The sequence below is a fragment of the Cyanistes caeruleus genome, unplaced genomic scaffold (assembly GCF_971803275.1).
Source record: "Cyanistes caeruleus unplaced genomic scaffold, bCyaCae1.hap1.1 HAP1_SCAFFOLD_263, whole genome shotgun sequence".
In the NCBI taxonomy this organism is placed as follows: Eukaryota; Metazoa; Chordata; class Aves; order Passeriformes; family Paridae; genus Cyanistes; species Cyanistes caeruleus.
In genome coordinates, this window is record NW_028256039.1 from 21,267 (window position 1) to 43,234 (window position 21,968).

Genomic DNA, 21,968 nt, shown 5'->3' on the forward strand with positions numbered 1-21,968 from the left:
CATGAAGTGATGGTGGCAGCTTGGACTAACTGCCTTTATCATCCCCAGTTGTATAGCTCCCACCCCTGAGTACTGCATGTGGGGGAGAGTTGCTTGCGAGTGGGAAGAGAAGGAGACTGGGCTGGTGCATGTGTACTCAGTTAATTTTAATTAGTTAATTAATTTAGTTAGTTGATCAGTTTTCCATTGTTTTGTCCTACCTGGGTGAGGCACAGCTGTGACTGCTGCATCCCTGGAGAAATGCTTGCCATGGACCAGGTCTGAGAAAGGCCTATCAGCTGTGCCCCTTCCACGAATGAGTCTGACAGTGCTTGGGGCAGAAGATCCCACAGCCACAGGGTCCAAGCAGCTACCTCCTGCAGCATGTGCCTCCTCACAGGGCACTGAGCTCAGTCCGTGGGCACTGGGATATTAGGCAAAGCCATTTCCAAGCAAAGGAGATGTGCTGATCTCTGCTTCTCAGTAGACAGGCTGCAATTCCCACTCCACAATGGTATGTGGAGAAGGAGAATTAACTTGCATTTTCTCTGGTTCACCACTAGCAATTTCATTCCCCCTTTTGGGCTCCTGCTTCCACTCCCATTGCCTGTTCCTGAAAAACTAATTTTCAGACGCTCATTAGGATGGTGTGTCATTGGAGTGTCCTGCCTCATCCTCAGCACACTGTGTGCTCAGTTGTCCTACTGCCTTTAGAAGTGCCCCCAGAGAGGGTTTCTGCTATGCTCCCAGCCTTGCAAGACATTTTGGAGAAAACCAGTGAGCTGAAGGGCAGATTGGCAGGCAGATTCAGATTGTTTTTCTTTTCTAGCTGGACATAGAGAAATAGGAAATCTTTAGAGACCTTGAAAAGGAAAAGTACTTCCCTCTGAATTGCTAAACCGATGGCATGGCTAAGAATAGCCTCTGAAGGGAGAGGGAAGATGAATGACATGAGGCATTCAGCAGCTTTTCTTACTGTGCACTAGTTGTGAAATTTAAAAAGTGAAGTATCAAGGCACGTGCAGGCGAAGGGGAATGGCCAGTCACACTGTGGACGTTTGGAGGAGTGTGTTATTATGTAAAGCAAATTGCGGAAAGGTTAGCAAATACCGCTGCTTCCCTCGGGAGCTCTTCTCTTGCCAAAGCCATTAGTGCACTGGCAGGATAACAGATCCTCTCTGCTAATTCTCTAGGTCATAAGCAAATTGAGACAGAAAAGCTGATCTGCTATCAATCTACATTAGGCACAGGAGTCCAGCTCACCTGTCCAGCAGCCACTGGTTTACAGAAAGTTTAAGGCTGGAATATCAAATTATAATTAAACTGATCCCATTTTGCTCACTGCTCAGGCAGGCTGGGCATAGAGCTCTGGGACAGGGCTGTACAATTCTTGCTGTCCCCAGGTGAGAGCACGGCACAGGGAGGGCAATTCCTCAGACAGTGCCCCGGGACTTCCACCGTGCTGCTTCATCCTTTCAGGGAAATCCACAGCCATGGTGTTGCAGCTATGCTCCATGTCCAGGGGCTCTGGGGTTGCGGCCCCACAGGGAGGGCTCGGATTCAGGCAGTTTGTGCTTACCTCAGAGTCTTGATGCCAGCTCACAGTTGTGCAGCTTGCAATTTGGAAAGGGACAGATCAGGGAAATGTTGCATATGGGATGTGGGAAACTCCTTCCCTAGAGAGGAAGGGGTGAGTGACGGCAGGAGGAGGCAGAGTTTTTTCTAGAAACAACCCAAGTATCTCCCAGCATGGGCAGAAAGAGTTTTCGATAACCTCAATATAAACTGCTTAGTGCGATTAAAACAACCCGCTCTCATGGAAGGGAAAGCATTCCTCCCAGGGAGGATTAAGCCCAGGTCTGGAGCCCCTCCCTCCATGGACACACCAGTCTGTGGATGAGTACCCTGGGCATGGCAGGTGCTGGGACAGTGGTCTTCTCTGCCATGCGTGCAGAGAGGTTTAGCCTGGATATTAGGTAAAGGGTATTCCCACAGCAGGTGGTTGAGCACTTGAACAGGGTCCCCAGGGAATGGTCATGGCCCCAAGGCTGCTAGAGCTCAAGAAGCATCTGGACAATGCTCTCAGGCACAGGGTGGATTTTGGTGTTCTGTGCAGGGCCAGGAGTTGATCCATGCAGATCCCTTCCACCTCAGAATATGTGCTTCCATGATTTCAAACACAAGTGGTGCCTGCAAAACCTCCAGAGTCACATTTGCAGTGAACAAAGACACCCACCTGCACATCATTTCAAATCCTGCCTTTGATCTCAGGTTCCGGTAACAACCTTCTCCCCATCCAATTACTTGTCTTACAATTGACATAGAAATATTAAATTCCTAAGAACTAAAGCGCTTTCAAAGTATAACCTACTTTCAAAGTAGACAAGATTTATCGTGGAAGCATTTGCTTTCTAGTCCTTGACATTATCAAAGTCACTGATGCCTCATCAGCAGCTCCATAAATGAGGCCTCCAAACACAATGTCTAGTTGCCTTTTGCTGAGCACTGTTTGCTGGCTGAGCTCTGATGATGGCAGTCTGGCACAAGTCCAGATTTTTGTTGGTGTTACATTTGGTCAGGGTGTGATTTCAGCAGAGGAACCCCAGCAAAGGCATTTGCCATTGCAGGGAAAGGAAGTCAAACAGCCATCGTGGAAGTGCTCCATCCCTAGAAGTGTTCAAGGCCAGGACGAAGCAACCTGGTCTAGTGAAGGTGTCCCTCCTCATGGCAAGGGTGGAATGAGATGAGCTTTAAAGTCACTTCCAACTCAAACCATTCTGTGATTCCATGATCCTTCAGAAGCAGCAACAGCAGGACACAACTGAGCAAAGAACAATTTGGTAAATGCTACTGTAGCAGGAGTCTTGACCTACAGATATCACTACAAAGTGACTATCCCAGAGGAGGACTTCCCTGTAAGGGTCACACCACTGCCTCACAGCCACATCCAGCCCCTTCTGCCTCCCTGGTGGCACTAGAGCTGGTCCTGGCTGCGCCCCTCTGACTGTGTGGCAGGTGGTGGCCCTGTCACCATCCCCTATGACTCTATAACCATGTGACCATGGTGTGCTGTGGGCATCCTTCTGCTGCCACACACTTCCAGGCGCAATCAAGTCTGTCCTGCAACCCTCTGACCATTGCTGAGTAGCAGAGGCAGCCGCTGGCAATGTGGGCTCACTGCTGCTAGCCACAGCATCCAGAAAACAGCTCAAATTAAAACTGGGAAACCTTTGCAATGGAGCAAGCACCATGCTTCTGGTGGCGGCGGCAGCAGCAGCAGCAGCAGCAGCAGCAATGGTGCCCCTGGTCGACACCTCTGCCTGGTCCCAGCTCTCATCATAAATTGCTGCACTAACCTACATGGAGAGGCATTAACTTTCTCTCCTAAAACAAGGTGCAATTAGTTGGGCTTAAAAGAACACCAAGCAGTGCTAATTACTCTCTAAAAGATGAATAGAATTAAGCCAGAGAAGCAGAAAATTACCTTTGTGGGAGATCTGTTGCAGAGTTTAACTGAACAAGGATGGTAGCTGGATTGACAATGAAGAATTTGTCTTTTAACACCAGTTCACAAGCACCTTGACTATCACCTCTTTTTTGCTCCTGGAAATCACCTAGAGTTTGAATTAATAATTTAATAATAAATAATAACGAGCTAATAAATAATTAATCAATATTTACTTAATAATTAATAAATAATATTTAATTAATATTTCATTAATAATCAATAAATAAAAATTAATAAGTATTAGCTAACGAATAAATAATAAATATTTAATTAATATTTAATTAATAATCAATAAATAAAAATTAATAAGTATTAGCTAACGAATAAATAATAAATATTTAATTAAATAATTAATGATAAGTAATATTTAATAGTATTAAATTATAATTAGTAAATAATAACAATCTAATAAATAAAAAATATTTAATTAGATAATGATTAACAAATAGTATTTAATAATAGTAGATAATATTTAATCATTATTTATTAATACTTCGTTAAACTAATACATATAAGGATAACAAAATATCTTGTTAAAAGTAATTATAATTAATAATAATTTTATTATTTTAATAAAACTAGCAAAATAAAGCAATGTAATAAAGAAAATCGTTATTATTTTAAACAAAATCAAACTAAAATAATAAAAACGAAAAAAACCCAGCTTTATTCTCGATATTTTAAACATTATCTTCAATCCAGAAACTACAAAACAGCTCCTCTCTGTCCCGCAGAAACAACAGCTCGTCTCCCTGTGCCACTCCAGACCCCGCACCCGCCTCCGGCCGCCCGAAAAGCCCAGGACGTGGCAGAAAGAATTGGCCACGACCAGCCCCGCCGCCCCAGGACACCGCCGGCCCCCAGATTCTGGCCCCAGCAGACGCGGGCATGGCGCCCGACCTCACCGGCGCTCCCCAGTTCAGTGAGCGCAGTGCTCCCGTCCTGGCGCACCGGTGCTCCCTGGACCGCTCACACCGCCGCCCGCCGCCGCCTCTCCGCCGCCGCCTCTCCACCGCTCGCCGCCGAACTAAGGGCCGCACCCCTCCAGCTCACGCTATTTATAGCCCACGGCCGGCCAGCCCAGCCAATCACAGCCCGAGGCAGCGCCGGGCCCGCCAATCCCAGCCCGCCCGTTCCCGCCGCGCTCGCCTCCGCGACCCCCCGCTGTCCCCTCAGGCCCCGCTCCCGTGATCCCGCCCGCTCCCCGCCTTCTCCCTGTTTCTTTGGGCGAAGTTACGGCCGGGACCTGAACGGGGAGCCCCCGCCCACGCTTCCTGGGACCCAGCAGCACCTCTCGGGGCTGCGGCAGCTCGGCTGCACCGGCTCCCAAAGCGACAGCGGCCGGAGCGGCACCCCAGCAAAACGGGGGAGCGGGAACGGGCCACGACTGAGCGGGCTGAGCTTGGCGGGACCGCGCCTGGATTCAAAGGGCGGCTGTAATTGGCCACCTAGAACCATAACCTAGAACCATAACCTAGAACCCTGACCTAGAACCCTGACCTAGAACCATAACCTAGAACCCTGACCTAGAACCATAACCTAGAACCCTGACCTAGAACCATAACCTAGAACCCTGATCTAGAACCCTGACCTAGAACCATAACCTAGAACCCTGATCTAGAGCCCTGACCTAGAACCATAACCTAGAACCCTGACCTAGAACCATAACCCAGAACACTGACCTAGAACCGTAACCTAGAACCATAACCTAGAACCCTGACCTAGAACCATAACCTAGAACCATAACCTAGAACCCTGACCTAGAACCATAACCTAGAACCCTGACCTAGAACCAATCCACCAGGATTGGCGGAAGCTTTGAGGCTGCGGCCCATGGGAGCGCGAGGTGCTCAGTTAGGCAAAGCCAGGGGTGCTCGCAGGGTCCGATATCGCCCTGGGCCCAGCTCGTCAGACTCCCGTCCCCTTCTCCGGCCCTCTCTATTGCCCTAGTCCCGCCTAAAAGGCCCCCGCAGAGCCTCTATCGGAGCGCCCCAGCGGCACTCGGGGCAGGGGGCGGGGAGGGGTGTAGCCACCAGCTCGCCCGGGTGTGGTGCCAGCTCGCAAAGCTGCGATGGCAGCGCGGAGCAGGGAGCGGCGGTGCGGAGGGTGTGCACAGCTCGCTGCGGGCTCTGAGCGCCTCTTCCCGCGCAGCGGTTCCTCTTCTGCGGGGACTTGGACTGCCCGATTAGGTGTCTTCTCAGTAGACAGGCTGCAATTCCCACTCCACAGTGGCTATCAAAGACGCAGGCAAAATCCCGGCTCTGCCAGCCATTTCAGCTCCCATGTTATGGTCCCATTATTTTGCCCCTACCCATCTTGTTCTATTTCCCGTCACAGGACCCAGCCCCAACATCCATATCACAGGCCTACAGTGATTCCAGCACACAGATCCTACAGTGGCAATCCCATTATCAGTCCCTATCCCAGCCCCACAGTGATTTCAGCTCTAGCCCTGGAGAGCCCTTCCCAGCCCCAGTGATTTCAGCTCTTGGCCCACAAGCTTTATTTAACTGCATGCTCTCTTCTTCCAGCTCCAGATGCGTGTTTCTTCAATGCTGCTGGCTGAAACTTCTCCAGGTACAAGGCGCAGGATCTTCCTCCTGTCTCCAGCTTGGCAACATTTCAGCTCCCACCCTAGGGCCTAGAAGCCCACCCCACAGTCAATGTCCCCGCCCCACTGTGAATTCAGCAGCAGCCCTACAGTGGCTATCAAAGACGCAGGCAAAATCCCTAACGCGTTTCAGCTCCCGTGTTACAGTCCCATTATTTTGCCCCTACCCATCTTGTTCTATTTCCAATCACAGGACCCAGCCCCAACATCCATATCACAGGCCTACAGTGATTCCAGCACACAGATCCTACAGTGGCAATCCCATTATCAGTCCCTATCCCAGCCCCACAGTGATTTCAGCACCAGTCCTACAGTGGCTATCAAAGACGCAGGCAAAATCCCTAACCCGTTTCAGCTCCCGTGCTACAGTCCCATTATTTTGCCCCTACCCATCTTGTTCTATTTCCAATCACAGGACCCAGCCCCAACATCCATATCACAGGCCTACAGTGATTCCAGCACACAGATCCTACAGTGGCTATGTCATTGTCAGTCCCTATCCCAGCCCCACAGTGATTTTAGCTCTAGCCCTGGAGGGCCCTTCCCAGCCCCAGTGATTTCAGCTCTTGGCCCACAAGCTTTATTTAACTGCATGCTCTCTTCTTCCAGCTCCAGATGCGTGTTTCTTCAATGCTGCTGGCAGAAACTTCTCCAGGTACAAGGCACAGGATCTTCCTCCTGTCTCCAGCTTGGCAACATTTCAGCTCTCACCCTAGGGCCTAGAAGCCCACCCCACAGTCAATGTCCCCGCCCCACAGTGAATTCAGCAGCAGCCCTACAGTGGCTATCAAAGACGCAGGCAAAACCCTGGCACTGCCAGCATCTCAGCTCCCGTGTTACAGTCCCATTATTTTGCCCCTACCCATCTTGTTCTATTTCCAGTCACAGGACCCAGCCACAACATCCATATCACAGGCCTACAGTGATTCCAGCACACAGATCCTACAGTGGCTATGTCATTGTCAGTCCCTATCCCAGCCCCACAGTGATTTCAGTTCTAGTCCTGGAGAGCCTTTCCCAGCCCCAGTGATTTCAGCTCTTGGCCCACAAGCTTTATTTAACTGCATGCTCTCTTCTTCCAGCTCCAGATGCGTGTTTCTTCAATGCTGCTGGCAGAAACTTCTCCAGGTACAAGGCGCAGGATCTTCCTCCTGTCTCCAGCTTGGCAACATTTCAGCTCCCACCCTAGGGCCTAGAAGCCCACCCAACAGTCAATGTCCCCGCCCCACTGTGAATTCAGCACCAGCGCTACAGTGGCTATCAAAGACGCAGGCAAAATCCCGAACCCGAACCCGAACCCATTTCAGCTCCCGTGTTACAGTCCCATTATTTTGCCCCTACCCATCTTGTTCTATTTCCAATCACAGGACCCAGCCCCAACATCCATATCACAGGCCTACAGTGATTCCAGCACACAGATCCTACAGTGGCAATCCCATTATCAGTCCCTATCCCAGCCCACAGTGTTTTCAGCTGTTGCCCTGGAGAGCCCTTCCCAGCCCCAGTGATTTCAGCTCTTGGCCCACAAGCTTTATTTCACTGCAAGCTCTTCTTCCAGCACCAGATGCATGTTTCTTCAATGCTTCCGGCTGAAACTTCTCCGGGTACAAGGCGCAGGTTTTTCCTCCTGTCTCCAGCTTGGCAACATTTCAGCTCCCACCCTAGGGCCTAGAAGCCCACCCCACAGTCAATGTTCCAGCCCCACAGTGATTTTAGCCGCAGCGCTACAGGGCCTATCAAAGACGCAGGCAAAACCTTGGCACTGCCAGCATTTCAGCTCCTATGTTTTGGTCCCATTATTTTGCCCCTACCCATCTTGTTCTATTTCCAGTTACAGGACCCAGCCCCAACATCCATATCACAGGCCTACAGTGATTCCAGCACACAGATCCTACAGTGGCAATCCCATTATCAGTCCCTATCCCAGCCCCACAGTGATTTCAGCACCAGTCCTACAGTGGCTATCAAAGACGCAGGCAAATTCCCTAACCCGTTTCAGCTCCCCTGCTACGGTCCCATTATTTTGCCCCTACCCATCTTGTTCTATTTCCAGTCACAGGACCCAGCCCCAACATCCATATCCCAGGCCTACAGTGATTCCAGCACACAGATCCTACAGTGGCTATGTCATTTTCAGTCCCTATCCCAGCCCCACAGTGATTTCAGCTCTAGCCCTGGAGAGCCCTTCCCAGCCCCAGTGATTTCAGCTCTTGGCCCACAAGCTTTATTTAACTGCATGCTCTCTTCTTCCAGCTCCAGATGCGTGTTTCTTCAATGCTGCTGGCAGAAACTTCTCCAGGTACAAGGCGCAGGATCTTCCTCCTGTCTCCAGCTTGGCAACATTTCAGCTCCCACCCTAGGGCCTAGAAGCCCACCCCACAGTCAATGTCCCAGCCCCACAGTGATTTCAGCCGCAGCGCTACAGGGCCTATCAAAGACGCAGGCAAAACCTTGGCACTGCCAGCATTTCAGCTCCCATGTTATGGTCCCATTATTTTGCCCCTACCGATCTTGTTCTATTTCCAATCACAGGACCCAGCCCCAACATCCATATCACAGGCCTACAGTGATTCCAGCACACAGATCCTACAGTGGCAATCCCATTATCAGTCCCTATCCCAGCCCCACAGTGATTTCAGCACCAGTCCTACAGTGGCTATCAAAGACGCAGGCAAAGTCCCTAAGCCGAACCCATTTCAGCTCCCGTGTTACAGTCCCATTATTTTGCCCCTACCCATCTTGTTCTATTTCCAATCACAGGACCCAGCCCCAACATCCATACCACAGGCCTACATTGATTCCAGCACACAGATCCTACAGTGCCTATGACATTGTCAGTCCCTATGCCAGCCCACAGTGTTTTCAGCTTTTGCCCTGGAGAGCCCTTCCCAGCCCCAGTGATTTCAGCTCTTGGCCCACAAGCTTTATTTAACTGCAAGCTCTTCTTCCAGCACCAGATGCGTGATTCTGCAATGCTGCTGGCTGAAACTTCTCCAGGTACAAGGCGCAGGATCTTCCTCCTGTCTCCAGCTCGGCAACATTTCAGCTTCCACCCTTGGGTCTAGAAGCCCACCCCACAGTCAATGTCCCCGCCCCACTGTGAATTCAGCACCAGCGCTACAGTGGCTATCAAAGACGCAGGCAAAATCCCTAACGCGTTTCAGCTCCCCTGCTAGGGTCCCATTATTTTGCCCCTACCCATCTTGTTCTATTTCCAGTCACAGGACCCAGCCCCAACATCCATATCACAGGCCTACAGTGATTCCAGCACACAGATCCTACAGTGGCTATGTCATTGTCAATCCCTATCCCACCCCACAGTGATTTTAGCTCTAGCCCTGGAGAGCCCTTCCCAGCCCCAGTGATTTCAGCTCTTGGCCCACAAGCTTTATTTCACTGCAAGCTCTTCTTCCAGCACCAGATGCATGTTTCTTCAATGCTTCCGGCTGAAACTTCTCCGGGTACAAGGCGCAGGTTTTTCCTCCTGTCTCCAGCTTGGCAACATTTCAGCTCCCACCCTAGGGCCTAGAAGCCCACCCCACAGTCAATGTTCCAGCCCCACAGTGATTTTAGCCGCAGCGCTACAGGGCCTATCAAAGACGCAGGCAAAACCTTGGCACTGCCAGCATTTCAGCTCCCATGTTTTGGTCCCATTATTTTGCCCCTACCCATCTTGTTCTATTTCCAGTTACAGGACCCAGCCCCAACATCCATATCACAGGCCTACAGTGATTCCAGCACACAGATCCTACAGTGGCTATGTCATTGTCAGTCCCTATCCCAGCCCCACAGTGATTTCAGCTCTAGCCCTGGAGAGCCCTTCCCAGCCCCAGTGATTTCAGCTCTTGGCCCACAAGCTTTATTTAACTGCATGCTCTCTTCTTCCAGCTCCAGATGCGTGTTTCTTCAATGCTGCTGGCAGAAACTTCTCCAGGTACAAGGCGCAGGATCTTCCTCCTGTCTCCAGCTTGGCAACATTTCAGCTCCCACCCTAGGACCTAGAAGCCCACCCCACAGTCAATGTCCCCGCCCCACTGTGAATTCAGCACCAGCGCTACAGTGGCTATCAAAGACGCAGGCAAAATCCCTAACGCGTTTCAGCTCCCCTGCTAGGGTCCCATTATTTTGCCCCTACCCATCTTGTTCTATTTCCAATCACAGGACCCAGCCCCAACATCCATATCACAGGCCTACAGTGATTCCAGCACACAGATCCTACAGTGGCAATCCCATTATCAGTCCCTATCCCAGCCCCACAGTGATTTCAGCACCAGTCCTACAGTGGCTATCAAAGACGCAGGCAAATTCCCTAACCCGTTTCAGCTCCCCTGCTACGGTCCCATTATTTTGCCCCTACCCATCTTGTTCTATTTCCAGTCACAGGACCCAGCCCCAACATCCATATCACAGGCCTACAGTGATTCCAGCACACAGATCCTACAGTGGCTATGTCATTGTCAGTCCCTATCCCAGCCCCACAGTGATTTCAGCTCTAGCCCTGGAGAGCCCTTCCCAGCCCCAGTGATTTCAGCTCTTGGCCCACAAGCTTTATTTAACTGCATGCTCTCTTCTTCCAGCTCCAGATGCGTGTTTCTTCAATGCTGCTGGCAGAAACTTCTCCAGGTACAAGGCGCAGGTTTTTCCTCCTGTCTCCAGCTTGGCAACATTTCAGCTCCCACCCTAGGGCCTAGAAGCCCACCCCACAGTCAATGTTCCAGCCCCACAGTGATTTCAGCCGCAGCGGTACAGGGCCTATCAAAGACGCAGGCAAAACCTTGGCACTGCCAGCATTTCAGCTCCCATGTTATGGTCCCATTATTTTGCCCCTACCCATCTTGTTCTATTTCCAGTCACAGGACCCAGCACCAACACCCATATTACAGGCCTACAGTGATTCCAGCACACAGATCCTACAGTGGCAATCCCATTATCAGTCCCTATCCCAGCCCCACAGTGATTTCAGCACCAGTCCTACAGTGGCTATCAAAGATGCAGGTAAAGTCCCTAAGCCGAACCCATTTCAGCTCCCGTGTTACACTCCCATTATTTTGCCCCTACCCATCTTGTTCTATTTCCAATCACAGGACCCAGCCCCAACATCCATATCCCAGGCCTACAGTGATTCCAGCACACAGATCCTACAGTGGCTATGTCATTGTCAGTCCCTATCCCAGCCCCACAGTGATTTCAGCTCTAGCCCTGGAGAGCCCTTCCCTGCCCCAGTGATTTCAGCTCTTGGCCCACAAGCTTTATTTCACTGCAAGCTCTTCTTCCAGCATCAGTTGCGTGTTTCTTCAATGCTTCCGGCTGAAACTTCTCCGGGTACAAGGCGCGGGTTTTTCCTCCTGTCTCCAGCTTGGCAATATTTCAGCTCCCACCCTAGGGCCTAGAAGCCCACCCCACAGTCAATGTCCCAGCCCCACAGTGATTTCAGCCGCAGCGCTACAGGGCCTATCAAAGACGCAGGCAAAACCTTGGCACTGCCAGCATTTCAGCTCCCATGTTATGGTCCCATTATTTTGCCCCTACCCATCTTGTTCTATTTCCCGTCACAGGACCCAGCCCCAACATCCATATCACAGGCCTACAGTGAATTCCAGCACACAGATCCTACAGTGGCTATGTCATTGTCAGTCCCTATCCCAGCCCCACAGTGATTTCAGCTCTAGCCCTGGAGAGCCCTTCCCAGCCCCAGTGATTTCAGCTCTTGGCCCACAAGCTTTATTTCACTGCATGCTCCCTTCTTCCAGCTCCAGATGCGTGTTTCTTCAATGCTGCTGGCAGAAACTTCTCCAGGTACAAGGCGCAGGATCTTCCTCCTTTCTCCAGCTTGGCAACATTTCAGCTCCCACCCTAGGGCCTAGAAGCCCACCCCACAGTCAATGTCCCCGCCCCACTGTGAATTCAGCACCAGCGCTACAGTGGCTATCAAAGACGCAGGCAAAATCCCGAACCCGAACCCGAACCCATTTCAGCTCCCGTGTTACAGTCCCATTATTTTGCCCCTACCCATCTTGTTCTATTTCCAGTTACAGGACCCAGCCCCAACATCCATATCACAGGCCTACAGTGATTCCTGCACACAGATCCTACAGTGGCAATCCCATTATCAGTCCCTATCCCAGCCCACAGTGTTTTCAGCTGTTGCCCTGGAGAGCCCTTCCCAGCCCCAGTGATTTCAGCTCTTGGCCCACAAGCTTTATTTCACTGCAAGCTCTTCTTCCAGCACCAGATGCATGTTTCTTCAATGCTTCCGGCTGAAACTTCTCCGGGTACAAGGCGCAGGTTTTTCCTCCTGTCTCCAGCTTGGCAACATTTCAGCTCCCACCCTAGGGCCTAGAAGCCCACCCCACAGTCAATGTCCCAGCCCCACAGTGATTTCAGCCGCAGCGCTACAGGGCCTATCAAAGACGCAGGCAAAACCTTGGCACTGCCAGCATTTCAGCTCCCATGTTATGGTCCCATTATTTTGCCCCTACCCATCTTGTTCTATTTCCAATCACAGGACCCAGCACCAACACCCATATCACAGGCCTACAGTGATTCCAGCACACAGATCCTACAGTGGCAATCCCATTATCAGTCCCTATCCCAGCCCCACAGTGATTTCAGCTCTAGCCCTGGAGAGCCCTTCCCAGCCCCAGTGATTTCAGCTCTTGGCCCACAAGCTTTATTTAACTGCATGCTCTCTTCTTCCAGCTCCAGATGCGTGTTTCTTCAATGCTGCTGGCAGAAACTTCTCCAGGTACAAGGCGCAGGATCTTCCTCCTGTCTCCAGCTTGGCAACATTTCAGCTCCCACCCTAGGACCTAGAAGCCCACCCCACAGTCAATGTCCCCGCCCCACTGTGAATTCAGCACCAGCGCTACAGTGGCTATCAAAGACGCAGGCAAAATCCCTAACGCGTTTCAGCTCCCCTGCTAGGGTCCCATTATTTTGCCCCTACCCATCTTGTTCTATTTCCAATCACAGGACCCAGCCCCAACATCCATATCACAGGCCTACAGTGATTCCAGCACACAGATCCTACAGTGGCTATGTCATTGTCAGTCCCTATCCCAGCCCCACAGTGATTTCAGCACCAGTCCTACAGTGGCTATCAAAGACGCAGGCAAAGTCCCTAAGCCGAACCCATTTCAGCTCCCGTGTTACAGTCCCATTATTTTGCCCCTACCCATCTTGTTCTATTTCCAATCACAGGACCCAGCCCCAACATCCATACCACAGGCCTACATTGATTCCAGCACACAGATCCTACAGTGCCTATGACATTGTCAGTCCCGATCCCAGCCCACAGTGTTTTCAGCTTTTGCCCTGGAGAGCCCTTCCCAGCCCCTGTGATTTCAGCTCTTGGCCCACAAGCTTTATTTAACTGCAAGCTCTTCTTCCAGCACCAGATGCGTGATTCTGCAATGCTGCTGGCTGAAACTTCTCCAGGTACAAGGCGCAGGATCTTCCTCCTGTCTCCAGCTCGGCAACATTTCAGCTCCCACCCTTGGGTCTAGAAGCCCACCCCACAGTCAATGTCCCCGCCCCACTGTGAGTTCAGCACCAGCCCTACAGTGGCTATCAAAGACGCAGGCAAAATCCCTAACGCATTTCAGCTCCCCTGCTAGGGTCCCATTATTTTGCCCCTACCCATCTTGTTCTATTTCCAGTCACAGGACCCAGCCCCAACATCCATATCACAGGCCTACAGTGATTCCAGCACACAGATCCTACAGTGGCTATGTCATTGTCAGTCCCTATCCCACCCCACAGTGATTTTAGCTCTAGCCCTGGAGAGCCCTTCCCAGCCCCAGTGATTTCAGCTCTTGGCCCACAAGCTTTATTTCACTGCAAGCTCTTCTTCCAGCACCAGATGCATGTTTCTTCAATGCTTCCGGCTGAAACTTCTCCGGGTACAAGGCGCAGGTTTTTCCTCCTGTCTCCAGCTTGGCAACATTTCAGCTCCCACCCTAGGGCCTTGAAGCCCACCCCACAGTCAATGTTCCAGCCCCACAGTGATTTCAGCCGCAGCGCTACAGGGCCTATCAAAGACGCAGGCAAAACCTTGGCACTGCCAGCATTTCAGCTCCCATGTTATGGTCCCATTATTTTGCCCCTACCCATCTTGTTCTATTTCCAGTCACAGGACCCAGCCCCAACATCCATATCACAGGCCTACAGTGATTCCAGCACACAGATCCTACAGTGGCTATGTCATTGTCAGTCCCTATCCCAGCCCCACAGTGATTTCAGCTCTAGCCCTGGAGAGCCCTTCCCAGCCCCAGTGATTTCAGCTCTTGGCCCACAAGCTTTATTTAACTGCATGCTCTCTTCTTCCAGCTCCAGATGCGTGTTTCTTCAATGCTGCTGGCAGAAACTTCTCCAGGTACAAGGCGCAGGATCTTCCTCTTGTCTCCAGCTCGGCAACATTTCAGCTCCCACCCTAGGGCCTAGAAGACCACCCCACAGTCAATGTCCCCGCCCCACTGTGAATTCAGCACCAGCGCTACAGTGGCTATCAAAGACGCAGGCAAAATCCCGAACCCGAACCCGAACCCATTTCAGCTCCCGTGTTACAGTCCCATTATTTTGCCCCTACCCCTCTTGTTTTATTTCCAATCACAGGACCCAGCCCCAACATCCATATCACAGGCCTACAGTGATTCCTGCACACAGATCCTACAGTGGCAATCCCATTATCAGTCCCTATCCCAGCCCACAGTGTTTTCAGCTGTTGCCCTGGAGAGCCCTTCCCAGCCCCAGTGATTTCAGCTCTTGGCCCACAAGCTTTATTTAACTGCATGCTCTCTTCTTCCAGCACCAGATGCATGTTTCTTCAATGCTTCCGGCTGAAACTTCTCCGGGTACAAGGCGCAGGTTTTTCCTCCTGTCTCCAGCTTGGCAACATTTCAGCTCCCACCCTAGGGCCTTGAAGCCCACCCCACAGTCAATGTTCCAGCCCCACAGTGATTTCAGCCGCAGCGCTACAGGGCCTATCAAAGACGCAGGCAAAACCTTGGCACTGCCAGCATTTCAGCTCCCATGTTATGGTCCCATTATTTTGCCCCTACCCATCTTGTTCTATTTCCAATCACAGGACCCAGCACCAACACCCATATCACAGGCCTACAGTGATTCCAGCACACAGATCCTACAGTGGCAATCCCATTATCAGTCCCTATCCCAGCCCCACAGTGATTTCAGCTCTAGCCCTGGAGAGCCCTTCCCAGCCCCAGTGATTTCAGCTCTTGGCCCACAAGCTTTATTTAACTGCATGCTCTCTTCTTCCAGCTCCAGATGCGTGTTTCTTCAATGCTGCTGGCAGAAACTTCTCCAGGTACAAGGCGCAGGATCTTCCTCCTGTCTCCAGCTCGGCAACATTTTAGCTCCCACCCTAGGGCCTAGAAGCCCACCCCACAGTCAATATCCCCGCCCCACTGTGAATTCAGCACCAGCCCTACAGTGGCTATCAAAGACGCAGGCAAAATCCCTAACGCGTTTCAGCTCCCCTGCTACGGTCCCATTATTTTGCCCCTACCCATCTTGTTCTATTTCCAATCACAGGACCCAGCCCCAACATCCATATCACAGGCCTACAGTGATTCCAGCACACAGATCCTACAGTGGCAATCCCATTATCAGTCCCTATCCCAGCCCCACAGTGATTTCAGCACCAATCCTACAGTGGCTATCAAAGACGCAGGCAAATTCCCTAACCCGTTTCAGCTCCCCTGCTACGGTCCCATTATTTTGCCCCTACCCATCTTGTTCTATTTCCAGTCACAGGACCCAGCCCCAACATCCATATCACAGGCCTACAGTGATTCCAGCACACAGATCCTACAGTGGCTATGTCATTGTCAGTCCCTATCCCAGCCCCACAGTGATTTCAGCTCTAGCCCTGGAGTCCCTATCCCAGCCCCAGTGATTTCAGCTCTTGGCCCACAAGCTTTATTTAACTGCATGCTCTCTTCTTCCAGCTCCAGATGCGTGTTTCTTCAATGCTGCTGGCAGAAACTTCTCCAGGTACAAGGCGCAGGATCTTCCTCCTGTCTCCAGCTCGGCAACATTTCAGCTCCCACCCTAGGGCCTAGAAGCCCACCCCACAGTCAATGTCCCCGCCCCACTGTGAATTCAGCACAAGCCCTACAGTGGCTATCAAAGACGCAGGCAAAATCCCTAACGCGTTTCAGCTCCCCTGCTACGGTCCCATTATTTTGCCCCTACCCATCTTGTTCTATTTCCAATCACAGGACCCAGCCCCAACATCCATATCACAGGCCTACAGTGATTCCAGCACACAGATCCTACAGTGGCTATGTCATTGTCAGTCCCTATCCCAGCCCCACAGTGATTTCAACTCTAGCCCTGGAGAGCCCTTCCCAGCCCCAGTGATTTCAGCTCTTGGCCCACAAGCTTTATTTCACTGCATGCTCCCTTCTTCCAGCTCCAGATGCGTGTTTCTTCAATGCTGCTGGCAGAAACTTCTCCTGGTACAAGGCGCAGGATCTTCCTCCTTTCTCCAGCTTGGCAACATTTCAGCTCCCACCCTAGGGCCTAGAAGCCCACCCCACAGTCAATGTCCCCGCCCCACTGTGAATTCAGCACCAGCGCTACAGTGGCTATCAAAGACGCAGGCAAAATCCCGAACCCGAACCCGAACCCATTTCAGCTCCCGTGTTACAGTCCCATTATTTTGCCCCTACCCCTCTTGTTTTATTTCCAATCACAGGACCCAGCCCCAACATCCATATCACAGGCCTACAGTGATTCCTGCACACAGATCCTACAGTGGCAATCCCATTATCAGTCCCTATCCCAGCCCACAGTGTTTTCAGCTGTTGCCCTGGAGAGCCCTTCCCAGCCCCAGTGATTTCAGCTCTTGGCCCACAAGCTTTATTTCACTGCAAGCTCTTCTTCCAGCACCAGATGCATGTTTCTTCAATGCTTCCGGTTGAAACTTCTCCAGGTACAAGGCGCAGGTTTTTCCTCCTGTCTCCAGCTTGGCAACATTTCAGCTCCCACCCTAGGGCCTAGAAGCCCACCCCACAGTCAATGTTCCAGCCCCACAGTGATTTTAGCCGCAGCGCTACAGGGCCTATCAAAGACGCAGGCAAAACCTTGGCACTGCCAGCATTTCAGCTCCCATGTTTTGGTCCCATTATTTTGCCCCTACCCATCTTGTTCTATTTCCAGTTACAGGACCCAGCCCCAACATCCATATCACAGGCCTACAGTGATTCCAGCACACAGATCCTACAGTGGCTATGTCATTGTCAGTCCCTATCCCAGCCCCACAGTGATTTCAGTTCTAGCCCTGGAGAGCCCTTCCCAGCCCCAGTGATTTCAGCTCTTGGCCCACAAGCTTTATTTAACTGCATGCTCTCTTCTTCCAGCTCCAGATGCGTGTTTCTTCAATGCTGCTGGCAGAAACTTCTCCAGGTACAAGGCGCAGGATCTTCCTCCTGTCTCCAGCTTGGCAACATTTCAGCTCCCACCCTAGGACCTAGAAGCCCACCCCACAGTCAATGTCCCCGCCCCACTGTGAATTCAGCACCAGCGCTACAGTGGCTATCAAAGACGCAGGCAAAATCCCTAACGCGTTTCAGCTCCCCTGCTAGGGTCCCATTATTTTGCCCCTACCCATCTTGTTCTATTTCCAATCACAGGACCCAGCCCCAACATCCATATCACAGGCCTACAGTGATTCCAGCACACAGATCCTACAGTGGCTATGTCATTGTCAGTCCCTATCCCAGCCCCACAGTGATTTCAGCACCAGTCCTACAGTGGCTATCAAAGACGCAGGCAAAGTCCCTAAGCCGAACCCATTTCAGCTCCCGTGTTACAGTCCCATTATTTTGCCCCTACCCATCTTGTTCTATTTCCAATCACAGGACCCAGCCCCAACATCCATATCACAGGCCTACATTGATTCCAGCACACAGATCCTACAGTGCCTATGACATTGTCAGTCCCGATCCCAGCCCACAGTGTTTTCAGCTTTTGCCCTGGAGAGCCCTTCCCAGCCCCTGTGATTTCAGCTCTTGGCCCACAAGCTTTATTTAACTGCAAGCTCTTCTTCCAGCACCAGATGCGTGATTCTGCAATGCTGCTGGCTGAAACTTCTCCAGGTACAAGGCGCAGGATCTTCCTCCTGTCTCCAGCTCGGCAACATTTCAGCTCCCACCCTTGGGTCTAGAAGCCCACCCCACAGTCAATGTCCCCGCCCCACTGTGAGTTCAGCACCAGCCCTACAGTGGCTATCAAAGACGCAGGCAAAATCCCTAACGCATTTCAGCTCCCCTGCTAGGGTCCCATTATTTTGCCCCTACCCATCTTGTTCTATTTCCAGTCACAGGACCCAGCCCCAACATCCATATCACAGGCCTACAGTGATTCCAGCACACAGATCCTACAGTGGCTATGTCATTGTCAGTCCCTATCCCACCCCACAGTGATTTTAGCTCTAGCCCTGGAGAGCCCTTCCCAGCCCCAGTGATTTCAGCTCTTGGCCCACAAGCTTTATTTCACTGCAAGCTCTTCTTCCAGCACCAGATGCATGTTTCTTCAATGCTTCCGGCTGAAACTTCTCCGGGTACAAGGCGCAGGTTTTTCCTCCTGTCTCCAGCTTGGCAACATTTCAGCTCCCACCCTAGGGCCTTGAAGCCCACCCCACAGTCAATGTTCCAGCCCCACAGTGATTTCAGCCGCAGCGCTACAGGGCCTATCAAAGACGCAGGCAAAACCTTGGCACTGCCAGCATTTCAGCTCCCATGTTATGGTCCCATTATTTTGCCCCTACCCATCTTGTTCTATTTCCAGTCACAGGACCCAGCCCCAACATCCATATCACAGGCCTACAGTGATTCCAGCACACAGATCCTACAGTGGCTATGTCATTGTCAGTCCCTATCCCAGCCCCACAGTGATTTCAGCTCTAGCCCTGGAGAGCCCTTCCCAGCCCCAGTGATTTCAGCTCTTGGCCCACAAGCTTTATTTAACTGCATGCTCTCTTCTTCCAGCTCCAGATGCGTGTTTCTTCAATGCTGCTGGCAGAAACTTCTCCAGGTACAAGGCGCAGGATCTTCCTCTTGTCTCCAGCTCGGCAACATTTCAGCTCCCACCCTAGGGCCTAGAAGACCACCCCACAGTCAATGTCCCCGCCCCACTGTGAATTCAGCACCAGCGCTACAGTGGCTATCAAAGACGCAGGCAAAATCCCGAACCCGAACCCGAACCCATTTCAGCTCCCGTGTTACAGTCCCATTATTTTGCCCCTACCCCTCTTGTTTTATTTCCAATCACAGGACCCAGCCCCAACATCCATATCACAGGCCTACAGTGATTCCTGCACACAGATCCTACAGTGGCAATCCCATTATCAGTCCCTATCCCAGCCCACAGTGTTTTCAGCTGTTGCCCTGGAGAGCCCTTCCCAGCCCCAGTGATTTCAGCTCTTGGCCCACAAGCTTTATTTAACTGCATGCTCTCTTCTTCCAGCACCAGATGCATGTTTCTTCAATGCTTCCGGCTGAAACTTCTCCGGGTACAAGGCGCAGGTTTTTCCTCCTGTCTCCAGCTTGGCAACATTTCAGCTCCCACCCTAGGGCCTTGAAGCCCACCCCACAGTCAATGTTCCAGCCCCACAGTGATTTCAGCCGCAGCGCTACAGGGCCTATCAAAGACGCAGGCAAAACCTTGGCACTGCCAGCATTTCAGCTCCCATGTTATGGTCCCATTATTTTGCCCCTACCCATCTTGTTCTATTTCCAATCACAGGACCCAGCACCAACACCCATATCACAGGCCTACAGTGATTCCAGCACACAGATCCTACAGTGGCAATCCCATTATCAGTCCCTATCCCAGCCCCACAGTGATTTCAGCTCTAGCCCTGGAGAGCCCTTCCCAGCCCCAGTGATTTCAGCTCTTGGCCCACAAGCTTTATTTAACTGCATGCTCTCTTCTTCCAGCTCCAGATGCGTGTTTCTTCAATGCTGCTGGCAGAAACTTCTCCAGGTACAAGGCGCAGGATCTTCCTCCTGTCTCCAGCTCGGCAACATTTTAGCTCCCACCCTAGGGCCTAGAAGCCCACCCCACAGTCAATATCCCCGCCCCACTGTGAATTCAGCACCAGCCCTACAGTGGCTATCAAAGACGCAGGCAAAATCCCTAACGCGTTTCAGCTCCCCTGCTACGGTCCCATTATTTTGCCCCTACCCATCTTGTTCTATTTCCAATCACAGGACCCAGCCCCAACATCCATATCACAGGCCTACAGTGATTCCAGCACACAGATCCTACAGTGGCAATCCCATTATCAGTCCCTATCCCAGCCCCACAGTGATTTCAGCACCAATCCTACAGTGGCTATCAAAGACGCAGGCAAATTCCCTAACCCGTTTCAGCTCCCCTGCTACGGTCCCATTATTTTGCCCCTACCCATCTTGTTCTATTTCCAGTCACAGGACCCAGCCCCAACATCCATATCACAGGCCTACAGTGATTCCAGCACACAGATCCTACAGTGGCTATGTCATTGTCAGTCCCTATCCCAGCCCCACAGTGATTTCAGCTCTAGCCCTGGAGTCCCTATCCCAGCCCCAGTGATTTCAGCTCTTGGCCCACAAGCTTTATTTAACTGCATGCTCTCTTCTTCCAGCTCCAGATGCGTGTTTCTTCAATGCTGCTGGCAGAAACTTCTCCAGGTACAAGGCGCAGGATCTTCCTCCTGTCTCCAGCTCGGCAACATTTCAGCTCCCACCCTAGGGCCTAGAAGCCCACCCCACAGTCAATGTCCCCGCCCCACTGTGAATTCAGCACAAGCCCTACAGTGGCTATCAAAGACGCAGGCAAAATCCCTAACGCGTTTCAGCTCCCCTGCTACGGTCCCATTATTTTGCCCCTACCCATCTTGTTCTATTTCCAATCACAGGACCCAGCCCCAACATCCATATCACAGGCCTACAGTGATTCCAGCACACAGATCCTACAGTGGCTATGTCATTGTCAGTCCCTATCCCAGCCCCACAGTGATTTCAACTCTAGCCCTGGAGAGCCCTTCCCAGCCCCAGTGATTTCAGCTCTTGGCCCACAAGCTTTATTTCACTGCATGCTCCCTTCTTCCAGCTCCAGATGCGTGTTTCTTCAATGCTGCTGGCAGAAACTTCTCCTGGTACAAGGCGCAGGATCTTCCTCCTTTCTCCAGCTTGGCAACATTTCAGCTCCCACCCTAGGGCCTAGAAGCCCACCCCACAGTCAATGTCCCCGCCCCACTGTGAATTCAGCACCAGCGCTACAGTGGCTATCAAAGACGCAGGCAAAATCCCGAACCCGAACCCGAACCCATTTCAGCTCCCGTGTTACAGTCCCATTATTTTGCCCCTACCCCTCTTGTTTTATTTCCAATCACAGGACCCAGCCCCAACATCCATATCACAGGCCTACAGTGATTCCTGCACACAGATCCTACAGTGGCAATCCCATTATCAGTCCCTATCCCAGCCCACAGTGTTTTCAGCTGTTGCCCTGGAGAGCCCTTCCCAGCCCCAGTGATTTCAGCTCTTGGCCCACAAGCTTTATTTCACTGCAAGCTCTTCTTCCAGCACCAGATGCATGTTTCTTCAATGCTTCCGGTTGAAACTTCTCCGGGTACAAGGCGCAGGTTTTTCCTCCTGTCTCCAGCTTGGCAACATTTCAGCTCCCACCCTAGGGCCTAGAAGCCCACCCCACAGTCAATGTTCCAGCCCCACAGTGATTTTAGCCGCAGCGCTACAGGGCCTATCAAAGACGCAGGCAAAACCTTGGCACTGCCAGCATTTCAGCTCCCATGTTTTGGTCCCATTATTTTGCCCCTACCCATCTTGTTCTATTTCCAGT

At 51.6% G+C, this 21,968-nt stretch overlaps 1 long non-coding RNA gene across 1 annotated transcript; it reads right to left on the reverse strand.

The window, feature by feature from the left end:
- Window positions 1-125: 125 nt before the first annotated feature.
- Window positions 126-4,520, reverse strand: LOC147645490 (uncharacterized). Its single transcript, XR_015282338.1, has 5 exons — window positions 4,388-4,520; window positions 3,464-3,593; window positions 2,216-2,800; window positions 1,559-1,655; window positions 126-600 (listed from the first exon to the last, which is right to left on the reverse strand). It is a non-coding gene; the product is annotated as an uncharacterized LOC147645490 (long non-coding RNA).
- Window positions 4,521-21,968: the final 17,448 nt, after the last annotated feature.